This window comes from Rhipicephalus sanguineus, chromosome 3 (assembly GCF_013339695.2).
Source record: "Rhipicephalus sanguineus isolate Rsan-2018 chromosome 3, BIME_Rsan_1.4, whole genome shotgun sequence".
Classification (NCBI taxonomy): Eukaryota; Metazoa; Arthropoda; class Arachnida; order Ixodida; family Ixodidae; genus Rhipicephalus; species Rhipicephalus sanguineus.
The window spans coordinates 31,551,828-31,564,698 of record NC_051178.1 but is presented as its reverse complement, the minus strand read 5'-3'; the positions used below and the strand labels follow the sequence as shown (position 1 = coordinate 31,564,698).

The 12,871-nt window shown below is 50.8% G+C and overlaps 1 protein-coding gene across 6 annotated transcripts in view; it reads left to right on the top strand.

The window, feature by feature from the left end:
* The window catches only part of LOC119386526 (glycoprotein-N-acetylgalactosamine 3-beta-galactosyltransferase 1), a 164,526-nt gene that overhangs the window by 98,607 nt on the left and 53,048 nt on the right, over positions 1–12,871 (top strand). The window contains exon 1 of one of the 6 annotated variants that reach the window (XM_037653793.2): positions 7,357–7,456. The exons of the other annotated variants lie outside the window; for them this stretch is intronic. The gene's annotated coding sequence lies outside the window, so the exon portion shown is untranslated. Of the gene's footprint in view, positions 1–7,356; positions 7,457–12,871 lie in introns of those variants that run through there. 6 annotated transcript variants of the gene reach the window in all.

Here is a 12,871-nt window from a genome sequence, read left to right as displayed (position 1 = left end):
CCCTTCATAATGTTCCGGATCTTGTCAGACTCGGACATGGTGCCGTTGACTTTCTTACACAAGTCCAGGACGTCTTCGATATAACTGGTGAAAGATTCACCAGCCTGCTGAGCTCGTTCGCGTAAGCGCTGTTCTGCTTGCAGCTTACGAACTGCAGGTCGGCCAAAAACGTTGATGACGGCGGTCTTGAAATCCGACCAAGTAGCAAAATCGGACGCGTGGTTGTTGTACCACAAGCTTGCTACTCCCGCGAGGTAGAAGACCAAGTTGCGCAACTTGAATGCTTCGTCCCATTTGTTGGGTACGCTCACGCGCTCGTAAATTGCGAGCCAGTCCTCCACGTCGGTGCCATCGGCGCCAGTGAACATAGGTGGATCGCGGATGCGTGGGACACCGGGACATGTGGTCGGTGTGGGAGGCGGCGTTTGCTGAGCGGCGTCTTGGAGCATGGTAGATGGCAGAGTACGGGAACGAAGCTCCAGGGGCATTGAATGGGAGCACAGCACTCTCCACCAATTTGTTAAGCTGTTTATTGGACGGCACTCGGCGACAATGCACTATGGCGACAGTCAAGGCAAAAACACGGGCTCCGAGCGCGAGCGGCGTTTAGAAGAGGACGACCCACTAGGAGCCGCTGGAGAGCGCAACCGTTAAGCAGTACCAATTGCTTCGCCACACAAGGAATAAATGAAAACATGGCTGATCCCTCCGTCATAGGAATCGGTATAACACGAAAGTGAAACGTGTCTTCACAGAAGTTGTGCTTATTGTGTAGCGATATATGAGAGCTTGTACAAAGTCTCTTCCTGCTTGGCAGCTATAGCCCCGATTGACGTGGATGCACCCACGTTGACGCCTAGTGGCATGTCTCCATCGCGACGACTAACGCCCATGATCATGATTTAACCATTGTGGTAGCTGAAGTTGTTAACATATATTTGGACACGGCGAATCGTGAATCCCGCGTAAAGACGACACCAACAAGCTCATAATCAGCACTGGTACTCGATATGCATTTCTTCAAAACGTCGTCAATTAAGGACAGAAGCGGCACGGTGTGTGCTTACTAGTAATGGGTTACCGACGTCTGTGTTCATGCATACACTACCACACTGCGCTTCAGCAACACGGGAGGCAGAGGTTCGTAGCTTGAGCCGCAAATGCGTGCGTCCCGCTGGCCTCTGTCTCGCTCCACCAAGGCACGACATTCGCCCGTCGAAATCGTGTCCTTTTTGTAACGCGTATTGCAGCATATTTGTTAGTGCTCTCGCAATCGAAGCAGTCGACGGCGGAGAAATATCGTTGGTACATATTGAAGCTGCACTACTCCGATGAGCCGGCACACGCTAACACGAAGCGAAAGGCGAAGAACGTCATTGCGTCTAGGTTCCCTCGGCGACGCCAGCGCGGCCAGTGTCCCTCGCTGGTATCGAGACGCTTTAACCATGACCTCCGATAACGCGCGCAATCTCGGAGTAAGCGCTAGTAAATGTCGATCATGACGCATTACTTTTTTTCAGTCTCACAGACGGCGGCACCGCCGCGCTCCGCCCCGCCTACCTACACCGCCAACAGAGAACACCGTGCGAAAGGTTGTGTGAAAGATTTAAGGCGCGCTCGTGGAGTGACCGCCATCTGCCAAGTTGGTTTATTCGGTTGAGCGTCGGGCGCTTACCGTCGCGACCGCAAGGTCGTGGGTTTGATTCCCAGCGGTGGATCTTTTTCTTAGTTTTTTCTTTCTCACCCGTTGGCGTCCATTTTATAACGTCATAACCGTCACAGAAGCACTTGGTGGAACCCGGCATAAAACCCTTTCGTGTTAAAAAACAAAGCATTAAAACCTGATCATGCCCTCGAGCACATAACATGGTGAGTGACTACTACCGAAGACTACAATGAAATCTGATCATGCCCTCGAGCACATAACATGGTCAGTGACTACTACCGAAAGACTACAAACAGTCATGCAGAAACACAAGCTGTTTCACATGACCTGTCTTCAGGCTCTCTCACCGTGATGTTACGTTGTTTCCTGCGGTTGAAAACCTGCGCTCACTGGGCACCTCAGTAGCAGGAATAGGAAGGTATCGCAAAGCGATTTCGACGATACATGGATAACGTGCAGCTCCATGCTCGGCGGTGCGGCGTTGGCGACTGCACAGCGTGAACAAATTTTCACATGTGAAGCCAATGACCGATGGTTTCGCGGGCCAAAGTCGGGACGTTTTACGGTACATGCGGCAAGCACCAACCTAACTACGCAAGAAGTCCGTGCCTTCGTTTCGGACGAGAAGTTGGGAAGGGCTTGACAGTTTTCTCACGTGTTCCTTTTTTTTTTGAAAACCAGAATATCGGGGAAAGCTTCAACGAAAGGCCTACTGTAGCGACATTAGCGTTAGTTTTAGCCACCGCACTCTAACCAAGTTCCACCATTGGTCTTTGCCGCGTTTTCGATATTCGTCGTTTCGAATTATTCGATACTTCTAATACTGGCTATACGAAAGTCGAATCGAATTATTCGATTAGGTATTATTCGATTGACTCGAATATTCACACACCCCTACTAATACGTCATTTCAACTATCCCAGCTTTCTGCTAATGCGCGCCGGTCATAGGACAAGAAAGAAACGCGCGAGGCTGCCGATAAAAAGCATTTTCTATCGTATACCAAGGAAAAAAAAAAGGTTTACTCGCCTGTAAACGCACGTCGTACACCACGCTATTCATATGTGCGACGCATTTTCCGAATATTTCCGACGGATTGACGGCACTATAAAGTTTTCTCACGCAGTAAACATGATCAGCTGCGTACAAGTCGCCACCCCGAAGCGAACTACTTCGATTGAAGTATTCCTGGGCACTTGCTATTCGCCCGTAGCCGCAAAAAAAAGCAAGCGGGGCGTTTTGTGTTGCCGTGTTCACGCATTGACGTTCACCGCACGTAGCTTGGAGTTACGCGCCAGGAAGGGAACAGGGACAAAATGTGCTAAGTGGCCGCATTGGCGGTGTGCACTCGGAGAGCGTTGGCGTCATCAAGTGAGCGCACGAGGCCTAAAGGAACGTCATGTAGTGGGAGGAGTCTCCTTAACGGTGGTAATATTGCGTGGCAGCATCGTAGAATCGCGCCAGGCGTCAAAACATGTGAATTGCGTGAGGAGTGCGTGGCTTAAAGCTGCCGACTTATTACAAGCTGCGCAGACGCGCGTAGCGGGTGCCGTGGTGTCTCGAAGAGCCGCTCTCGGAGAAAACGGACGCAGTAGACGCGGTCGTGCAAACGAGCACGTGGACATTTATTGTTTTTACAACGGGAAGCTCGCCTCCGAATCTAATGCGTAACTAGGAACACGCACAATGACAATAAGAACACACGCCAAGAGGAGTCCGTGAGCCCGAGCCGCTGTATCGCACCAAAGGACCTCCCCGAGGGCCGTCCGTCGCCGACCACGTCAAACCCCCAAAGAAAGGTAAAGCACCCTTCCTCAAAGGCTAGCGTAACCTCGCTTTCCGCCAAGTGGTGCCACCACGCGACCACAGCGCCATTTCTCGCTCGGCGGCGAAACTAACCACGCCAACTCATGGCCTCCGAGATTGCGCGCCGGCGGGTTTCTCTCCGCCCGTCCCAATCGCATGGAGAGAGTAATTTCGAGGTGGGCGAGGCCCGCTCCTCCTCCGCACCCCGGCGCTCGCCACTGAGGGTCGGTAGAGTTACTGTATATATTCAGTAACTCTAAGGCTCGGAAAGGCTGTCGCGCTGTTGTCGCGGCTTGCGCGAGGCGGGGAAAAAATGGCATTGCGCTTTAACCTCCCACTGATTTGTAAATATCAGGTCAATGTGTACGAGAGGCAAAGTGCAGGTTGGGGCCTATTGTTTCTCAAGTGCGCTTTTTTATTTTGCTTTAAATATGCGCCTCCTATATGAGAGCACTTATATAGAAGTGCGATGCCTCTGCAAGATATCTGGAAACGCAGCAGGAGTTTCCGGGCTGTATTGTATGGTGATGCTGGCGAAGGAGATCAAGAAGGTGAACGGCTGGGCGCGATGACGCTCGGGGCTCGCGCTCGCCCTGCCGCTGAAGACAGATCAGTCGCACCCGGGCCTTCATAAAGTAAAGCTGTTTTCTTGTCGCCTCCGTGTTCGCTCTGAGGGCGCCTGCCAACAACTGGCCCATCATTTTGTAAGCTAAATTTCAGGCCGGCGATGAAAGAAAGCAGGTTCAAGAACATGCTTTAAGAAACCATGCTCCTGAGCGTAACCATGCTTGGGTTGACCACCTCATAAATATCTGTACGCGATCAAATAGTAAAACGATGTGTCACGATAGGAGTACGGTATTATTCACCGACCAAAATTAGCCCTGTTTCCACTCATACGCATCTAGAGAAAGGCAGCATGCTAAAACACCTGCTAGATTTCTCACATTGAGGTATTTCGCGCCGAAATGAAACGGACTGTAATAAAAAGAGTGAAAAAATTGAAGGACACTTTGTAAATTCCGAGGAGTGTTCGGCGACAGCCTGTGGCCATTCTACTGAGTATGCCATGGTATCGGGGGAATCTAAATTCTTACGCCGCCGACGGACGCCGCCGCCGCGTTGCGCAACAGTTGCGCAACAGTTGCGCAACGCTCGTTGGAAGGAGTAAGGCGCAATTGTTGCAATGGGCCGCTGTGCCATCGCGTGATTGCTGAGAGAGTGTGAGGGGGAGAGGCCACAGCTGGCACCGTGCCAGGGCACGGACGGACGGTCACCGCGAGTATGAGACATTAAAGGCTTTCGCCGTAATACTACTAGAGACGAATTGATGCGTCCTGTAAGGGATGAGGTTCGGCGGGTCTCGTAAGGGAGATGGTGACCACCCACCACGCCCCGACGACTCCAATGCTGGAATGTCGGCGAGGAGATTCAGTCCAAAGAAAGGTTGGGGGGAAAGGTCGATGAACTCTGCCGCCGCTGCCGCGGACATTCGTAAGAGCGTTGATAGCTGCCTTCGGCTGGAAGGCCCCACTGGTTCGATGAGAGCGGCTACAGCGGCGCTGTCCCACGCCAACAAATACCGCTCAGCAAAGAATAGGTGCCGAATTCGGAGGACAGGGAGACTAGTCCACTCCGGCACGTGCAAATCTTCATGTCTGCGCTCGTGTAAAAGAATGCAAGAATACCAACTTTGGGCTGTCCAGCAGGCCCGCGAGGCGGCGGTGAGGCAAGGCCTCGACGTCCCCTCGTGGGAGACCTAAAGCCCAGTCGGCGAAAGCTCTGCCGGACCATCAATAAAGTTGTTACCAACCAACCAAAATGCTGTGGTATGGCGAGAATCCCTCCAGAGGTACCATCTCACGCTGAAAACACCGAGCCGAAAAGGGGTCTCCGAATTCTAACCTCATTTTGCCGAGGCATCCATCCATCCGCGGCGACATGCCGGCTCATTCAGCATAAACCCCTCCAAGATGACGCGGCGTTCCGTGCGTCCGTCTAAAAGCACGTTCACACCGAGCGCGGATCCGAAAAGCGGGCGCGGATTACACGCAAAAGCGGAAAACCCGCGGCCGCTTGCCTGATCGCTCCCGGACCGATTTTCTCCGCGCGGAAAAGTTGGCCGCAGCCAATCAGGGACCGAGAAGCGCGCGCGCAGTATTGCGTAATGCCGCAAGATGGCGACACGTCCGCTGTGGATTGGTGGATCGCTTCGCCCCCGCGGCAGAGCGGGCAGAAGGCAACGCGGTCGGTCTGAGCCGCGCGGCCTCGCTGCCTCTCCGCTTTGAAAATCCGCTTGGCCGCTTGCGTTCTCCGCGTTCGGTATGAACGTGCCTTAAGCGCCGATAAGAGGGGGGGGGGGGCAGCATTGTGCACGCTAAAATGGTGTCTGCCTCGATGACTTCTAAGGCCAAACGTAACAGTCCTTACAGTGATCTATATAGGGAAATCAAGCAGTTGCCGTGCTTTCCTCCGTAAATCAGGCCAAAATAAATGCAGTAACAGAAAAAAAAGTACTTTCCTTCAGTGCATTCAGAACATCCGGCCGCTGACCCTTCCTTAGACGCGAAAAAGTGGGAACGTGCACGCTGGTATGCCGTGCGGTCTGCTTTCTGCCGCGGTCTCCGCTGCCGCCGGAATGCTAGAGTCACTAGAAAATTTTTCTAGTGACTCTGCGGAATCCTCACTCAACGCGCCCTCTCGCGGTAGCCTGGCGCGCGAGCACAAGTACATTTTTATTATTACTTTTTTTTTTTTTTGCTGGGGAGCGCGGTGATTGGGACGGCCGGAGAGAAACCCGCCGGTGCGCAATCTCGGAGGCCATGGCCAACTACGACTAATGCACCGGACGCACGTGCGCCATGAAGCAAAAGCGACTTTACGGTGGGTGATAGCACCCCCACAGTACCTCACCAATTTGCAAAAGGAAGAATTATGGCGTAGTGGGCACTCCACAACTGTACTGGCGGTAGGCATTCCAGGATAGTTTGAAAGGGCCAGTGTTACGCACACTAAGGTTCCTTTCCTTGCGGGACGCTTGAAGGCGATGCGCATGGGGCCCGATTACGCTATCGCGTTTTACTCTTGAAGGCGAAGCTCAAGCGTCCTGCGAGTCGCTCCAAGCCCAAGCACTGATACATTTGGACTGAAGTTACTTTACAAGAAATTGGCCGTTGGGTGAACGCATCTCTCGTAATCTCTTGATTGCTGTAACACTTCATTAGCTCAGCGTTTTTGCAAGAATGTTCCGATCACCTCCTGAATCTATTCGCTGGACTCTTGGGGATGGGCTCCTCCGAACAAGTTTCCTGGCAGGAACACTTTATTTAGACACCTTTTCTTTGGCTGAGTTGACATCTAGAAGGCGGCTGTAAGCATTTTATTTTTTTTTCTTCATGGTGGAAATGACAGGGCTCACTCAATGTGGCAGTTCAGCGATGAACGTTCGCAATTTTTGTTTGATTCGTATAATACGAGTGTCACCATTGGGCATTGGTAATGAATGCGCCATGCGTTGTTATTGGGAGCGTATGACAGCGGCGTCCCATTGTTTTGATAGATAGCTGGATCTACGTGCAAAAGTTCAGCGGATCAGAATGTCAGCGAGTCGGCTCTTTGCGTGTGTGGTATCCGTGTTTTTAATGCCTACTTTTGTTTCCCTGCCATTAATGTCGGAAGTATTACAGAGTTGTGCTGTCGTCTCCCACTTAATCGATTCGGGCCCTTGGTGTGTCACGGCAATGCGGACAATGGCGCTTGCTCGCGGAGATCGGTTTCGCGTGTGCGTCGCGCGTTTCGAGGCGTACGGCGTATTGCGCGCCTCCTGGCGTGCAATGTTTGGCGATTGCAGCTGCGGCCACCGCGGCGGGAGTCGCGCAGGAGTCGCGTGTTGTGATGCGCGAATTGCTTTGCAGCTGCGCAAGCCGGTCGCTTTCTTCTCTCGGTGTTTACCGTGCGACGTCGTCTCGACTCCCTTCAGGCATGGTGAGCGCCTCTCTTCTCTCGTAAATTGAGCCGGATTGGGAACCTTCGGCCTAAATGGCGCACGCAAGTACCCGGAAGATCGGGTTAATGAAGTGGTGCGCTGTCAACTTCTTGTTTGGGCGCACTAATGGACCGTAACTTTACGTCCGTCGTTTTAGAAACAAGATACGTGCCACTGTGCGCCACTTTTGTGCCCCGAGGCGCCTGGCTTAACTCTCTCTGAAAACGGGGACTGTAAAAAGGTCTACATGTCGGCGTTTATGCAATGAAATAAGAGACCGCCCTTAGCGCCCGCGTCTGTCATCAGCGCATTCTGGAATTTTCTCTTTGCGATCTCGGCGATCGTCGACGGGTGAAAATTCGAGGCATTTCTCAATTTTTTTGTGGCTTCTCATAATTGAAATGCGCTAAATTTACAAATATTTGATGCTCCTCTTAAAAGAGTACCAGAAAGTAATCGACGTGGTGTCGCTCGTATACTCGCTGAAGTAACAGCGAGTGGCTAAATGGCGTTTGTTGGGCAATTGCAGGTATGCGTCGATTCTGCGTTATTAAAGTTGCGAAACAAACACCACCCATGCTGGGCATTTCGAAAAGACGTCGCTGGCATCTAACACGTATCTCTCTTTGGCTTGCTGTATTTGACCAGCAAAGTGTACACTACAACGATACATGCACTGCAGAAATATAGTTAGTTGTTCGCTGACATTTTTCTAACGCAGAAATGTCGCACTTCTGCCACGAATGGAAATAATTTTTAACGACAGTAGTCCATTAGGCTAGCGCACAAATTTATTGTTTTGTCCGCCCTGCAGCCGCGGGCTCACTTCTGTATACCACGCCCGTCCGTGAGGAGACGACATACATCAAGTTACCATCCTTCTCGCCACACGCGCGTGAGAATTTAATCGCACCTATGCGAAACATCGCAGCAAATGTTCGCCTGTAGCTTCCTTATATCGCAACTCTCACTGCAGGGGCGTAGCCAGAAATATTTTTCGGGGGGGGGGGGAGGGGGGTTCAACCATACTTTATGTATGTTCGTGCGTGCGTTTGTATGTGTGCGTGTATATATATGCGCAAGCAAAACTGAAAAATTTCGGGAAAGGGGTTTGAACCCCCCCCCCCCCCCTTGGCTACGCCCCTGTATCACTGGTTAGCTACAATATGCTAACTTTACTGTATTGCCTGCACCACCTACCTTTTACCTTTCGGGGTTTCTTTCTAAACCAGGAATACAATGTCGCACTTTCACGTTAAACAGAAATGTTGCGGTGGTGGAACAACATTGAATTCTCTTCTGTCGAAGGCAGTACTCTCGGAAAGCCATTGTCACCAAATATAGCATGGAAATCTTGGTAGGCACTTGCTCTCGCCTCTGCATATTTTTATCTGGCCTCATAACGCACAGCCTCACATATTGTGGTTTGCTGAGACTCACAGCCACGTATGACACTTGCGTGTAATATGTGGATATATATATATATATATATATATATATATATATATATATATATATATATATATATATATATATATATATATATATATATATATATATATCATAAAAGAAGACACACGTCGAAAAACAGAATGGTTTTTACGTTTCGGCCTGGGGACCGTCCTTCGTCAGAATAACAGAAGTGACAGTGGTGCTACCAACGTTACTAGAACAAACTCAGTTTAAAAGCTCCGCCGGAGAGGCGGTCCGCGTGGCTGTCATGAGAACTAGTGGCGCTGCAGTCACGTCTAGCTCCCGCGGCTGGCGCTTGTGATCGGCGCCGCCCAGAGCCATATATACCCTTCGGGAGAGTTTGGCGATTGTTTCATCTCGCCGCTCTCCGAGCTCCGCCCCAGCGCCGCCCTCTTCTCGTGACGTAATCTCTCTCTCTTCACCGGCGGCGGCGGGCGGCCGTAGCGACAGCGCGGCGCGGAGTCCGGCGCTGCCGCGACGGAGAGACGCCGGCGCGCCGCACTTACACGATCGCTGAGGAGCGCGCGTAGGTTCCGAAGCTCTTGTGCGAAGCCGCGCGTAGTCAAGCGTGAATTTGTTGCGTGCGATGGGCTGCTGTCGCGCGGGTGGCTGTTCAAACAGCAGCGCGCAGGGTTTCCGCCTTTTTAGGCTTCCGAAGGAAAAGAAGCGACGACGCCTTTGGATCAGGAACATCAGACGCAGCAAATGGACCCCGACCGACTGCTCCGTGCAATGCGGGATACCTACTTGAGTATTTAGTTTGAATATTGCTGGTATAATAAACAGCGTGTCATTAACACAAACTTATTATTTGTTGTGCATGGGGCCCTTTCAAGTGCACAAACTTTAAAAATAATTTTGTCACGCTGAAAAAAAGTTTAATGGTTCGCGTTTCGATCGCTTGGGCAGATTGGAATTTTGTAGCGATCACGCTATAAGTGTCAAGCGTGATGTGTTGCGTTTACGTAATTTATCGCGCGTTCTGAGCACGAGCTTGGGATGTTACCGTGATGTCGTGAGGGGAAGATTTATTTCGATATCGCAGGTTACCTGGCATGTGTTGTACGTTATGTGGTCTGCGTTTCTGTGGCTGTCAGATTGTGGTGTCATTTACCGCTGTGTTGCCGCTTGTGTACATGCTACCAGTTGTACGTTTAATTCGCGCATGTAAATTAATCTGCGCCTCTGTGCTAAGCGAATGTGCCTTGCGCTTTTTAGTCATGCATTTATAGTGCACGATGTTTGTGCTCGTGCAGGAAGCTCTTCCACTATAGCAAGGGGCCCTTATGTGCTCGATTAAATTTCGTGATTAGGAAATATAGAGCGCGAAGAAGTTGAGCAGAAAAATGATTTTGTAAAGTAAACCAACAAGATGTCCGCTATCAGAATAGCTGAACGAGGTATTGTTTCCATTTAACACGCGCCTACTGGGGCCCTGCACCTGCTCTGACGAAAACCTTAGATGCCTCAGCAAATGCGAAAATTGACCGGCGGCGTCCGCAGCGTCGGCGTCTCGCGTCGGCGGCGTCAACAGGAGGGATGTCAAAAATCATTACGTAATGACGTGACCATACGACTAAAGATTGCGACGTCATCGTGACGTCGAATAACGTGATTTCACGCCATGACATCAGCACATGACCAGATGTGGTGTAGAAAGAGTGCAGTGCCTCCGATCTTGGAGGCAGTGCAAAACAATGTTAGGTCACAAAGCTTTCGAAGGGGGGGGGGGTCGTCAGGAACAATACATCAACTGAAGAAAAGGAAGACGGCTTTCGCCTTCGAGTGATCTTAGGCGAATGCATAAGGGACCCTGTGAGTTCTTTTTTTTTTGTCTCTTATTAGAGAGTTTTAGTGCCGGGGATTCCAAGCCGCTTCCTTATTCACCCTCTTACGTTCCCTTGTACTCTCAGCCGCACCCATGCACTATACAAAGGAACGTAAGGAGCTTACATACGCAAGGCACTTTGGGATCCCGGCACTAAAATTCTCCAAGAGGGAATTTTAGGGCTCGAGATCCCCAAGCCGCTTGTGTACACCCGCTTTTGTGGCCTTAATATAATTACGTGCGCTGGTATCCCTGTTTCCTTTAAAAGCAGAGCTGTTTAAGCTTGGAGAATCCCCGTTAGTGGCGAATAAAAATTGTCATCATCGTGAACCGGCACGCAATCCGTCCTCTTCTACATCTTCTGCTTTGCTGCCAGAACGCGTGCACAGACTTTACCGGCGTGGTATGCAATGATTCTCACGTAACACTTGTCACGTGACATGTTCCAAAAATCACACCTGTTATATATGCTCGTCACAGAGTCACATCACGCAATACCAATTTTCGTGTATATCAATCTGGCGGAACGGCCGCCATCGCACCATGAGCGTGGCACGTAAGTCATGCTGTACATGACACGCGTGTCATGATTTTCACATTAACTCTTGTTGTTTATGTTCGTCACACAGTGACGTCGCGCACTACAAATTTTGGTGTATATCAAGCTAGCGCAACGGCCGCCAGCGTACCATGAGCGTAGCACGTAAGTCATTTTATACATGACACGTGTGTCATGATTTTCGTATTAAAGCCCGTTATTTATGTGCGTCGCACAGTCATGTCGCGCCATACCAATTTTGGTGTATATCAAGCTAGCGAAACGTCCGCCAGCGCACCATGAGCGTGGCACGTAAGTCATGCTGTACATGACACGCGTGTCATGATTTTCATAATAACTCCTGTTATTTATGTTCGCCATACACTCTTGTCAAGCCATACCAATCTTGGTATGTATCATATAAACGAAACGGCCGCAAGAGCACCAAGACTGTGGCATGTAAATCATGCTGTACATGACATGCATATCATGGTTTTCATGTTATGACCAGTCATTTATGTTTGTCATACAGTCACATTATAACATAACAATTTTGGTGTACACCCCATGAACGAAACGGCCAGGAGAGCATAAATTCGTAGGCGGCTAGATAGGTAGATAGACAAATAGATACGCTCAAAGTCGCAGAAGTTCGCTAAGAAATGCTTTGCATTTAAAAGAAAACAAGATAGACGCAAACCCACAGCTCTCCATAGCTCGAAAAGTCACCGATGATCACGATACTCCCTCATGCGAATTCTGAGCGCAGCTTTGTGTTGAGGCAACGCGAACTGTGTTTGAATTTCTGGCTATCCGCATTGGAACATTCGTTACATATTACCACAGAAACTGCCAGTGCTCGATTGCTACGCACGCCACTCTGTGCATTGCAGGCGTCATCGACATTCCCGTCACGACAAGCGAGACAGTAGCAGCGCACCCACTAGCCCTGCATGCGCACGAGCTCCGACCGAAGGGCGAGCACGCATGACGGAGGAAGAAAGCGATGTTAGAGGCCAGTGGCTCGTGATATCGACAGAATCCACGTTCGCTGTCTTTCGTCCTCGTTCGCTCTATCGGTTACGCCGACGACGCCAACGGCGATGCCGAACAACGCAGGAACAGGCGCCTAAGAGCTGCGCTCTAAAAGCACAGCGCGTATCGTAGAACGTCGTGGACTCGAATCTGCGTGCACAACTCAGTTTCACGATGATTTGGACACGTCTAATTCACTCCATATTCTTCATTACATTTGTATAACAATGCTTTTGCACAATTTCACTTTCGCAATTTGTTTAGGAGCGCTAGATTTCACAAATGAACAGCGCGTACATAGCCTCAGCCGTGCACCCGTCGCGCGGAAAGACTATATATGGCGGACGCCGCCGGAGGGGAGGCGTGGCGGTGACGTAAACAGCGTCATCGCCGCGCCGCGACGTCACTGCCCCGCCCATTCGCCAGACTCTCCCCATCGACGGCTCTGGCGCCGCCGATGCACGAGCGCACGTGGGTTACAGCGTCGTCTGCGCTTTGTTAGCTCGTCATTTTTGCGACTGTTCGTGACCAGGCTTAGCG